Source organism: Rhea pennata, chromosome 1 (assembly GCF_028389875.1).
Source record: "Rhea pennata isolate bPtePen1 chromosome 1, bPtePen1.pri, whole genome shotgun sequence".
Taxonomy (NCBI): domain Eukaryota; kingdom Metazoa; phylum Chordata; class Aves; order Rheiformes; family Rheidae; genus Rhea; species Rhea pennata.
In genome coordinates this window covers 1,494,683-1,507,775 of record NC_084663.1, presented here as the reverse complement: position 1 = coordinate 1,507,775, position 13,093 = coordinate 1,494,683, and the positions used below count along the sequence as shown (strand labels likewise).

The 13,093-nt window shown below is 42.7% G+C and overlaps 1 protein-coding gene across 2 annotated transcripts in view; it reads right to left on the bottom strand.

The window, feature by feature from the left end:
• Window positions 1–13,093, bottom strand: part of AHCYL2 (adenosylhomocysteinase like 2) — a 112,241-nt gene that overhangs the window by 92,395 nt on the left and 6,753 nt on the right. The gene's annotated exons all lie outside the window — the stretch shown is intronic.

The following is a 13,093-nucleotide window of genomic DNA, read 5'->3' as shown; positions in this document are numbered from 1 at the left end:
ACACGAGAGAACAAAAAACATTACATGGAAGTAATGTCACGTGGAAGGTTGACTGAAAATGCTTCACATGTTCAGGATGCCCAGTGGCTCATTTGTGGTCATTTTGCTGGATCTGCTGCAGAGAAACCAGAAGATGTTTCAGCTTATTTATATTAAAAATAAAAAGTCAAGGAAAAATGAAGAACAAGGCACAGAAAGTTTTTGGCATTTAGAGTTGCTCAACAGCATCTTTACTGTGGTAACCAGATAACTAACTTCCTAACCCCAAAGCCTTCTGCAGACGGTGTCTGGGCACCACCTTCCTATAATCAGCAAAGAACATGAAACCCATAATAATTCTTCAATCAGTTCAGCAAAGCTGACTACTACATAGCATATTTCAGAGGCTCTCAACTGTCGCAAAGAAGCTGGTTCCATTTTAAAAGAGTACTGCAAAAATTACGTTTATAAGCAATAAAATTCAGAACTTCGGAGTTAAGAGATTTAGGCTAGCTGCTTTCATGGATGTTTGAATAAACTGGCTCTGCTTCCCTAACATGCAGCGCTTCTGCTATGGCTGAAACTCTTTTCTGATCATCAGTTTCAAAAAACAATACTGTACTGTGTCCAGTTCTGGGTTCCCCAGTACGAGAGAGACATGGAGCTACTGGAGCAAGTCCCTACTAAGATGATGAAGGGACTGGAGCATCTCTCATATGAGGAAAGGCTGAGAGAGCTGGGACTCTTCAGTCTGGAGAAGAGAAGGCTCAGGGGCATCTTACCGATGTTCACATGTATCTGAAGGGAGGGTGTCAAGAGGACGGGGCCGGACTCTTGTCAGCGGTGCCCAGCAATAGGATGAGAAGCAACAGGCACAGACTGAAACACAGGAAGTTCTGTCTGAACATGAGGAAACTTCTTTATTGTGAAAGTGGCTGAGCAGCAGACCAGGCTGTCCAGGGAGGTGCTGGAGCTTCCTTCTTTGGAGATGTTCAAAAGCCGTCTGGACCCAGTCCTGGACAACGTGCTCTAGGTGACCCTGCTCGAGCAGGGGGTTGGACCAGATGATCTCCAGAGGGCCCTGCCGACTTCAACCATTCTGTGATTCTGTGAATAACTGGTTTAGAATTATCTGAACGATTTTTCAGCTGAGGGGCTGTTCCCCTTTAAAAGCTCAAAGAATATCCTGTGTGGCACAAAGTACCCCGGCAGACAGCAAGCAGGACGCGGCAGGGAGCGTGATCGTTGTTTCAGCAAACTCTTTCCACTCCCAAGCACTCCCGCATATCCTCTCAGGATGCATTTACCCTCCCCTTGAACTCTTTGGACGTCCGGAAATGAGTTCCGAAGACCGAGCTGGGCCAGGGTTCATCGGGGACACTGGAAGGGGATGGCTGTGAGAACTGGTGGGCTGGCTGGCCGGGGTCCAGGCAAACTTGGAGCGGGCAGGACGCAATCTGGGGCATGGAATAATTCAGCAGGGAGAAAAGGACACAGAAGCGTTTCAGGAGCCAAAGCTGGAGAGGCACAAAGAGTTCCAGCGAGAAAGCCTGGTGAAGCGCTCCTAAAGCAACAAGCGGTTATCGTTTTAGCTGTCTTGTAATTGCTAGTGGTCAAATGGCACTGCACAAATCCAGGACAGAGCACGTGACAAACACGCATCCACCTTACACCTGCTTCTAGGAGATAACTGTTATTGCCTCATTTTACAACGTATAAACAGATAAAGCAATTTGCTCAAGGTGCCCAAGTATCTTAAGACCATGAGACATCAGAGAATCACATGAAGATTTGTTTCTTCTTCCCTCTTTCGCAAAGTCTCTTCCCACCCCAGCGTTAGAAGGTTTGCATCCTGAACAATATGAGTTTATATTCCTTACATTTTTTTTCTGACATATGGGTGAGAACATATGCTTGCACGTCTAGTCTTAAACTACACTGAATTACAGACCGCAGCAATATCTTCCCTGAGTTTCTTCCCAGAGTTTCACAAATCAGCTGAACAACACAGAAACAAAAGGCTTTCAGTGCTGCAGTCAACGTTCAAGAACAAGCCAGGAAAACAGTAACTGAATTGTTTTTGTGATAGCTTCCTTCCATCAGGAGCTGACACTTCAGCCCTTCTGTGCCTACTGCTGATGAATGAATGATCCAGAGCAATTCCCTTGATATAATTCCTTTCACAAGACATACATCAATACTGTGATTTTGGTTTGCCTTTTTTTTTTTTTTTTCCTGGGACCAGAAAGTAACTTCCGCTTCCCAGAACAACTTCTGCTTTTTGGATGATCTGAAAGTTTCTGAAGGTCTCTAAACCCCTATACACAAGCAAGTCCTAATCTGCAGCTCTGCTGCAGCCTACATAGGCTAACCACCAATAAGCCTTCTGGGCTCTCTTACGAGTACTGCCTTTGTCTGATCTTGTTTGCTCGGTAACCACAGAAACAGTTTTAAAAACTAGATGAGCAGACAACAACCTTCAGAGACCAACGCTGCAGGCACTGTTTCCATTTAGAAAGACCCACCTGGCACCCACTCGTCTGCTCCTCTCTTTGTTAACACCAACCCACCAAGTAGGCTCTTACCTTGGAGACACATCTCTCGTACGCATGCCACCCGGTTAGACCTGCTTTAAGGAAAAATGCTCCTTGCTTTCCTCCGAGATAGCTGCTCCAGCCCCTTTCTGAGGGCTTCCTGCACCGGTGCAGAACTCCAGTGCTGCTCGGACACCGTAATTTCAGCCATAGCCTCGTATTACTTTATAGCAGTGCTTGCTCAGCAGGACTCACTCAGGTATCAATGAGCTGGAACTGGTACGTGAAGACTGCCATTAGTAACAGCCCGCTCACGTTTGCATCCCAGCTCCTCCCATTACACGCACAACACCGCTCTTTACATTGGTAACAAGGCAGACGGCAGCCACACAAACACTTTTGTCTACCAAACATCACTTTTTCCTTATTCCTTTTCAGCTCTAAATCTTTCTCATTTTGAAGACTCCCTGGAGACCCATTCCAGGCTCCCTCCTCTTCCCTGCCAATGCAACTGCCTTATTCCTTTACACAACCCAGCAACTACTGTTAAAACACTTTGCTACACAGATGGCTTCTCTGGACTTCTCTACTACCTCGCAAGTGACGGGGATTTAAGACAAATTTAGAGTGTAACTTGAAACTGGCGTTTTGTTGTTGTCGCCTTTTTCTCTTTTTTGACTGCCACCGCAAGCCTGAGGTCCAGAACTGTGAGGGTGGCAACCCAGCGGGGAAAAAAATCGTCTTTTTTCCTCTTTTCTCTTCTCTGCTTTCTTTGCTCCAGATGTTGACCGAGACACAATTTATGAGTTTGAAAAGCAGCTGTTTCAGGCAAAGTAGAACAGTAGCTGTTCCACAGACGAAAGGAACATCTTTAAAGCAGTTAACTGAAGAGTAACCAGCAAGGAATATTGGTCAATATGGAAAAGGAAGAGCAATTGAACAAGCACTGTTAAATGCATCAAAAGAAACCTCTGGGTAATTTTTCACTTAAAAATAACACAAGAGTCACACAAACAACAAGTAAAAAAATAAATTAGAGCAAAGCTTTGGGTTTTGGAAACACAGCATAGCATTGGAACAATTCAATACCCTAAGGTTTTCCTGAAAATTCATACAATGACTAGCCTTTTATCCCAGCTTTGACATTTAAGAATTTCTCCAACATTATTCTTCTGTGCTGCTCCTCTGATTTCCAGCGCTATAAAGATCTGAAGCAGCAATTGCCAAACTTATCAAAATAACAGTACTGAACCACACTGTTAATTTTGTGCATTTTTCTTTTACAAGCGGCAGAAGTTGGAATAATTAGCCTGAATTATAGGGCAGTGATTCTCTGTGCAATCTAAAGGAGGCAGTAACCAAGACACCAGTTAGCTACGCCCCACCGCCAGTAAACCATGCATAGTCATGATTACTCGGAAAAACTTAAGTGATTCGGTACACATTCAGCTTCGCACTCCAACAACATCTGTACTCAGGAATTAAAATATTACAGAAAGAGACATTCAAGGACAGGAATTTGAGAGAGGCAACAGCTTCGTGCTTTTCAGAGAAAAGCCTCTCCAGCCCCTTACGAAGCAGACGGGAACTGACGGGCAAGGCTGACGGCTCACAAAAGACGCACTCAAAACCAGCACGGTCACCCTCGGTGCTGGGGCGCTAAATAGCTTACATAACATCACGCTGCTGCAAAGGACAGCGATGAATGCAGCAAACGTGTACACATGGACACACACAGCCGCACTTCCCAAGGAAGCCTATTTTAATTATAATGGTTGCCACGGTTACCTTAATTCCATCACTGCTCCAAGTAGTCTCACAACTCAAACTCCACACCACTAATCAGGAATCTTGCATAACATTAGCACTGAATAACCCAATTTAAACCAACCTAAAGCCTGGGTTATTGTAGAGGATGTTGACGCAAAAAAGGAAAAAAAAAAAAAAAACAAAAATGATGAAAAAGAAATCTCCAAACGTGTTTTGTTCCAGGAGCTGCTTATGCTGTCTCTGCCCCCAGCAAGGGCTGTGTTACTCTTACCCTATGTAAGCTATGCAGGAGATCAGAAGTAAATTGTTTAGTTAACTAAGTTCCCCTCAATTTTCTCACAAAGGAAAAATAAGGAAAGTGCAATGAAATCATATCAAGTTAAAGGCGCCAAGAGATTTCTTTGCTCGCAGTTAATGATTACTGCTGGGAGAATAAGGTGACATGACCATCCTGGAACATCAAACATGAAGAGTCTGGCATAAATGTATATTAGCTGCAGGAAGAAGAGGTTTCAAACTGCAAACTACGTTTTTAATTTGACCACTGGCTACAACATAGTTTGACCAGGAAAGTTCTGCGGAAAATATTCCTGTAATTTAAACACAGCTGTAATAAGCAAAGCTGACCTTAGTCTAGACAAAGACTGCTATCTATGCCCAGGCTTCAGGTCTACAAAATTAGGTAAGGAGTAATAATTTAGCTAGTTTGGAGGAAGAAATAAACAGCATACTGGACTGTCTATACAAACTCGGACACAAACATCTCAGCAAATGCCAAATTAGATACCCAGCACGTTAGGGCGTAAGCGGCAAAAGAAACCTCTTCCCACTGAACACAGACAGTTTGGATCCTTTCTCCAGAAACGCTGGAAGCAGGACTGCCCGAGATCATGAGGCACCAATCTCATGCTCAGTTATCAGGACAGCAAAGTCAAATATAAAATTTCTTCCTATTAAAACGTGATTACCTCTTCTTCCCTTAATTTTTTCTCCCATAACCTTTACTCTCAGGAATTTTTCCCAGACCTCCTCCCTGTCCACACATTGCAGTGACTCTTTCTTTTGGCTAAATGCTGCATCTTCGACCAGACTAAGCTATTCAGGTGAAAATTCAGAGAAAAAGGAAACTGTCCGTGCCATTTTAGCATAATTTTCAGACTTGGTCCAGGACCAACATTTGAGTACAAAACTCACACACCATACAAACTCAGAATGGAAGGGTTGTTTCTTCATCCACAAGGATTTAAGTCTGTGTGGATACTTTCCCCAGGTGCAACAGGATGAAGCTCAGTTTCTTACCCTGGGAAAGAGCAGAGGAGGTCTCTTCTGCTCTCTTCTTTCTCTTCCCCAAACTTCAAAGTCTAAGTAACATCATTCTTCTCAAAGACAAAAAAGCAGCAAAAAGAAATCTGACTTTCAATGGTATCAGCTTTGGTGACCTACCCACTCTGCAGACTCTTTTTTGTTAAGTTGCATAAAATCTGGTATGAACTTAAAAGGGGTATCAGAAAGAGAAAATTTTCCACCGTTTCCAATACATTATTACAGATATAGCCAGGCACATAACAAGCTGTACACACAGTCCTCTGCTCTGAAAAATTACGAGCGCAGCCCTAACCGACTTAAGCCTGGGAACCCTTACGTGACGGATTGCACTGCACTCAAGGCACTCATTTGCCTTAATTTCTAAACACTGAACAACAGAGGCTTTCAGAAAGATTAGCTACTTCGCAGCGTCCCACAAAATCGCATTTTCTACAATGTCTTCTAATTCAGCAGCATAGGGATGAATTCCTATCGCATGGATCAAAAACGGCACAAGTGACTGAATAAAATACCTCATCTTTTGATAAATACAGCCCAGAGGTGAGAACCGTAAGAGCTGGTGAAGTCCACCATGCACAAGGCAGTACCCTCAGTTAGCAGGTCCTGAAGAAGAAATTAAAAGCATGTTTCTAGACTATACTGATACCACTAATTTGGCAGGAGCTCCCACACCAGCATCACTGGTAGGGTTATCCGGTAAGGGAGGACCCTGCTCTAGCAAGGAGATACAAGAGTAGTTTCATAGACTTCCCCTCCCACAATTCTTGTATTGAAGCCTAATTTGTTCTGCTTGTATTGTGCTCATCTATACGTTATTTAACGTTAAGACAACAAAAATCAGAGGTAGCCTGGTATTCAGCATTTCTTCCACTATTTATCTGGTTCCTTGGTTATTCTCCTCTCCAGACTTTTCATCTAAAGGAAAAAAAAATCACATTTTTGTTAAGAAATAATGATTGTTGCAGGAAAGCTAAGGTGGTAATAACCCCCCCCTTCCACTGACTCTTCCATTTAAAGCTCAAAATAAGTATCACTGAAATACCTATAGTTTTACTCAGAAAATCTTAACAGCAGTATTTTAAAATCTGCAGTCTAAAATGCCTTCATTCCGAGCCGCAGTTCTCTTATCATTAGTCTTAGCAGCAGCAGGTTGGATCATATCATCCATCAGAGCACAAGAAACGGATCACAGTGGTACTAATAGAGTGGGAGCAGAGGAAATAGCTAATATTCTCCCAGAGCTCTGGCATGCCATAGTGCTTTGTTACTTGATAGCTTGGAATCTTTCATTTCTGGCAATGAAAAAAGAAATCACTTCTAGCTTTCACAGGTAAGACATCGTGACTTCTAATATTTGATCCAAACACAGGAAAAAGAAACCTGTTTGGAAGGATGTCAGAACTAGGATACTGAAATAATGTAATGCTTTATAAAAATAAAACGTTACTTGTTCAGTCTTCATAGCAACCTCCTAATCTCATCCGGCTAGAAATAAAGATATTAGATCGCTTATGTGCCTTGCTTTATATTCATATTAATGAGCTGTGTGGTCTTTTTGATCCAGAACTTTATTACTGATATTACCAAACCATTCTAGAGCCGTAGCTTTGGAGCGGGATGCTCTTATGCAGGGTATTACACTGCCAGAGCGTGGAAGAGTGTACGTTCTGTCCAGAAGGGAAACGGCTGAATAAAAATGGACAGGGGAAATGCAGAAAGAGGCAATATTAGCTGATATTCCAGGCCTCAGGAGCTGCATTCCAAAATGATCCTATGAGAGAGCTGCACGTGCTCCTACCAGATCATCCACATCTGTCCGGACCAGGACTTCAACCACATCATCTCCTCATCCCTCTCCAAACCAAGACCTTCAATCTCCACACTCCTTCCATTTCAAACTCAATCCCCTGATCTGCTCTACATCACCAGCAATACTTGTCTCCCAGATACTAATTCCCCAGCAAATGCCTCTCCTCACACATTTCTCCTGCGTTTGCCCCACAGCTCACAGGTGTTCTGGCAGAATTCCCAACCATGATCCCTTCCAGCTGCAGGCCTGGCCTGGAGACTCCTGTGTCCATCTCCTTCCCATCTCATCAGCCACACATCTGCCCACCACTGCCACTGCAAAGCCCACCAGAAAGAGGACAAAATAGGCCAGTTAAGTGCAACAGCGAGCAAGCTGCATGCTAATGCAGCTTCAGCCTCGCCCTCTGGTACGGGGGTTTGGCAGATCAACAACCTGCCACTGTCAGGGTTTTGTTGGCATCACAATAAAGAGAAATTTTAAGGAAGATAAATGACAGCTTTGCAGACGATTACACCAACCTCCTTCAGAGCGCAGGAGGTAATATGGAGGAAGTGTTTTCAAGCAAGCATTTCTGAACTAACAAGTGTCTGGTGGGGGTCAGAGTCAAGGATGATACTGGGTCATTACTTCCAAAGAAGAAGAGACCAGAAGACTGAAAAGATCTGAGAACACAGATAAGTCCCTGGAGGAGTGGAGACAAGGGAACCTGTGCATGGTTACAAAGAGAGCCACTGCATCATGCCATCAGGAAAACAAACTCTGCAGCAGTATTCTAGAAAAGTCAGTAATGGAATGAGATGATATTTGCTTAAAAATATATAAAATAATAATAATAAAAGATAAGAACAAGAAGAAAGCCTAGGTTGGCTTTTACTGCACAGGTGGCCTTTCCAGACTCTCCGATACGCTTCCCTTCTCAATGACACACGTGGAACCTGGACGTGGTCTGGAAGGAGGGAGAGAGTCAAAGTACACTCAGGTAGCATCTCTATGAGCTCTGCTACCAGAAAAGCCATTTCCACTAACATTATCTTTTGGAACTGAAAACATAGTGTTTACATTCAACCAGCAAGATCAAATAAAAGTACTAACTCCAGACTTAAGAGAAATAATTCTTTTACTCCTACTTCTTCCAAAACACCAAGGAATAACCAAGGTTCACTCTAAAGCTCCAGGGAGTAGTCCCTGCTTTTTCCTTAAAAAGATCTGAAAATCATGTATAAGTAACCAACCTAATCTGACACTCTAAAAATGGCATATCCACAATGAATGCTTGCTTCTTGACAGCTCTACTCCCCTTCAGTTTTAAAGAATTAAACATCCTTTAATATGTACAGAAATAACAAAAACAGGAACAGGATTTGACACCAATTACAATAGTGTCTTGAGATCTACTGCACTTTTAGGGTAGTGTGATTCACAGGAAAGATTACTTCAAAAGACAATCCAGTTCTAATGATCTGCAGGCCGGAGGATGGACTAGATTCAGCTCTAACTTCATGAAGATAGAGCAGAGCACCAGGGGACGATCGTAATTAGAGTGTTATCATGGCCCCCAACATTGCCTGAGAGCCAGAAGACCAAGCGTCCAAAATCAGATCTTTAAGCACAGCTTACCTCCTGGACCAATCTGTTGGTTTCTCTTCCGCTCTCCTGGCTCATTTAAAACACAGCAGCACAACAGATCACTATTTTATGTCTTGAGTTTGCAAATCAGTCTAGCAGAATACTAATTCTCAAAACAGTTAGAGCAAATGTCACCAAGTCCTGTGAACTTCTCACCTTCTCAGTATGCACAACACATGGCAGAAGCAAGCATCCACCTTGCAGTATACAGAGCATGAAATAAACTGACAGTTCACCAGCTATCTACTTTCAGCTTCTCAGTCTGATTGCCTGAACTTGCCAAGTGGCTTATCATAGTCCAAAAAAATAATTATACAAAAATAAAATGTATCCTCAGTATCTCTGAAATATTACTCCTTGCCTTCTTGGCCTTTACCCTGGTTCATCTCCTCCAGAACGCACTGCTGTCTCAGAAGCAGCAAAGATTGAACAAATAAAGAGAACACACAAAATAATAACACTTTTAACCATGGGAATCCAAAGCATCTTTCTCGATGCACTTGCTAAAAGTATTAATGCCTTATGCACTTGAATCAAACTTTCAAAACAATCAATTATTTTCTATATAAGGCTTTCTAAACAAGGATTTGCCTGTTCTTAAAATCTCAGGCACTACCAGCAGATACCAAGCCTGGAATGTGATCCAACACGTGAACAGCAGAAAATTATAGCACCTCAGTCTTACCAAAAGCCACTTTAATTAATATTCATCTGGTCTATGTGAAATGCTAGAATTGTAGTACTAACAGTGATCTCTCACTGCAGGATTTGGATTTTTTTTTTAATACACATCAAGCATACGTTATTGTATTCTGCAAACAATAAAAATGATCTTAGCTAATGCTGAAAAAAATCCAGGCAGATTTTCCCCACCTCCATAAACAACAAAGTCATGAAGAGAACACCAAATCTGAGTCAGCAAGCTTCTGGGCAACTGGAAGGAAAGCTTGCTGGGAACAGATACCAGCATGAAATGTAAGCTTTTCTCCTAAATTGGTCCTTGAGTCATTTTTATGGGAACAGTCCATTCCTTGTTTTTCTCATATAACATCAGGATTAAATCTTGATCACCTAATACTCTGCAGAATAAATAAGAAGCAAAGCTTTCTAACTGTCAAATGAATGCATGTTCACACTTTCACTATTTTTGCATACTTGCTTTTGGAATTCAACTTGAAAGAGACAGTGGTTCAGCAGTTCTGGGTACCTAATTCTTTTTTTCAACCAACTTTCCTCCTCTTTCTGACACATACAGAAAAAAAGCAGCTGGCTGCCTATTTAAGGAATAAAACCTCTATCACAAGAAAAAAATATCTGGAGTTCCAGCATTACTTCCCCTGCAATTTAAAGTAAGGCAAGCACACAGCAGCATGCTAACGTTTTACATAGCAAAATGCTAAAAGCTCTATTAAAAGAATAGGCTGAAAAGCTGAGCAAAGACAAAGAATTCCAGAACTGGGGCTGATCACTCGGCCTGAAGCCACACTCCTGGCAAGCAAGCAAGCACATGCACCCCGTCTAGCTTTCAGAAGAAACTGTCTTAATCAGGGGACAGAATATAGTTTCAGGGTTGGACTTTGCTGACATTTTGCAGCTTCCCAACAGGGAAAGCAAAGTGCACAGATAATGAGGCAAGAGACTGCAAGAAGAAAGAGAGGTTTTGGTTAGGCAGCGAAACGCTGCCCTACGTAATTAAATTCTGTAGTTTTTTCTGCTAAAGCACCTATAGGCAGGTCTACGCAGGCAGATGCAGACAGAGCGGAGCTTACACTGGATGGACAGAAGCCAGCTCCGGTCCAGAAGCTGCGCAGTGGCCGCGCCAGCTCACGCAGAGCGCTGTGCTCACGCGTCCCGGGGAGAAGCAGACACGCGGTGACTCACACCTGACCAGCTCGGCGTGTGCCCAGCAAACCCGGGTCTGCCCGCCTCTGTTTAGGCACGTCTTAAGCAACGCGAGGCGAGCCACCCTCAGCAAACTTTCCACACCTGGCCATTAAGATCATCATCTTTTCGATACTCGTGACCCTGAGCTGACAGAAACGCTGCGCGCTCGTGGCTGCAACAGAAGTCAGTGGGAACTTCAGTAACCAGAGCACTACTGACCAGCGACGAGGCACCTGGGGAAAAAGGTCAGACCTTCTTCACTTCATAGTGAAAACCCCAAATACATTGACAAGCGATCTTAATTTTTGCGTATCTAAACCCCAGCTACAAAACCGAGAAGAAAAGTGGTGTTATCCTGTAAAATCAGAAGAATGCTTTGGAAAGCATTCCAGTGCTATTTTGAGCTTTTTAAAGACTGCAGAGGGACATTAATTCTAGGCCTTCACCTATCCTTGCTTATTCTAGAGCATGCCAATGGTACATTTGCAAAAAAAGTCCTTCCTCTCGGACATAAAAAGAAAGCAAGCATGACCGTGTCATTCAATCCTCAGACGAGTCCTTGCAAAGGTCACTCACTTCAGGAAACTGTTCTGTTGATCACTGTGTCCTCTGGAAAGTCACATGGAGCCTCTGCTCTCGATTTCACTTGGGATATCCTTAAATATTTCTACTATAATAAAAGTAAAAAGTATTTCAGTACATATTTATATAATTCTGCATGTATGTTTTTCAATAAAAACACTTGAATAAATAAAGAGCAGTAAAAGACTGCAGTGCAAACTGTATGCAAACTCAAGGAGGAGCACTGCAAACCAGGACACCAATTTAATCAGCCTCAAAAGTTGTCACTTCCTGATCTGCAGTTTACATGATCAAGCTGCATATTCTTAATTCTATGAATTGCTTTGGAGAAGAACAGAGACTAAATGAGCTGTAGCTAAAAAACAAACAAACAAAAAACCATTAAGTTTCAAAGTTATGCTGGGACGCCAGCAGCTCATCATACGACAGCTCTGTCTGCAAGGCTGAAATTTCTGTTGTGCTCTAGCAGTAGCTGCATAGGTTTTGATGCAGAACATGCCAAGCCAACGTACTTGGATAAAGCTGGCCTTTCCCAAATACGACTAAAACCAACATATAAATATATGCTTTCCAAAGCAGCTCAGCACAGAGCTAGTGGGAACAAGCATGACAACAATTCACTGCTTTAAGGCCTTAGGCAGGGCAATGGTCAGTTGAGAAGCACTCTCAGGGAGGGGAAAAAAAGAAAAAAAATTTAACCTCAAATCATTCAAAACTGAAACATCTTCAAAGATCCCTGAAGAACTACTATTTCAGGCTCCTAGTTTTATTTTCTTACTTGCTGACTCTTCCCATTTCAGAGTTCAGATTAGGTTGAAAGCCCAGAAAGATTTCATGTAAAGCTGGGACACACGTAGTGAATGTAGGTTTGCAGAATTTGGCTTTGTCCTCAATCTACCTGTGAACGGGCAGCAGAGAATTTCTTCCCCGCTGCACAACCCGGGCCAGAAGACAGAGTTTACTGAACTCTCGCTACTTTTCATCTCACTTCTGTATTTCATCTTAATCTCGACAAGACTACTTCTAACAGAGGACTGGATTGCTCTTGACATGAAGGACAAACATTTTTCACTTCTAGTTTGGAGGTCTGAAGCCCAATTAGAGTGACAGCTTCTGCTTCTATGGAAGTCTGGTTTTAAGATTCCTGAGCTCAATGTTTGCCACTACAAACTTTTTTAATAAAAAAAGACCCTGAACTGACACTGGTGACCACCTCAGAAAAAACAAAGGAAGACATTAAACTTAATTATGGCTTCTCGAGGCTGAAATTGAGGCATTTCATTGGGATGTTTTTGCTACTATGCCTCTAACTCCTCAGCCTGAATTTTGTGGATTTCACGCAAGAGGGATTTAAAGCTCAATTTCTTGCTTCTCCTTAATTCTTCGTTTTCTTCGTAGTCAGTTTTCCGTTCTTTGGAAGGCCTAGAACGGACCGGTTTTGCAGGGAGTCCAAGCCAGCAGCCTCCAGTACTTTCAGTTAGGGGCTGGACCTCGCATTTCAGGCTGCCTCTCTTGCATTCATCACTGCGACTCTGTAACTGTTTCCTCCTTTTAATTCAAAACATTTTAGGTTCTCAAGTTT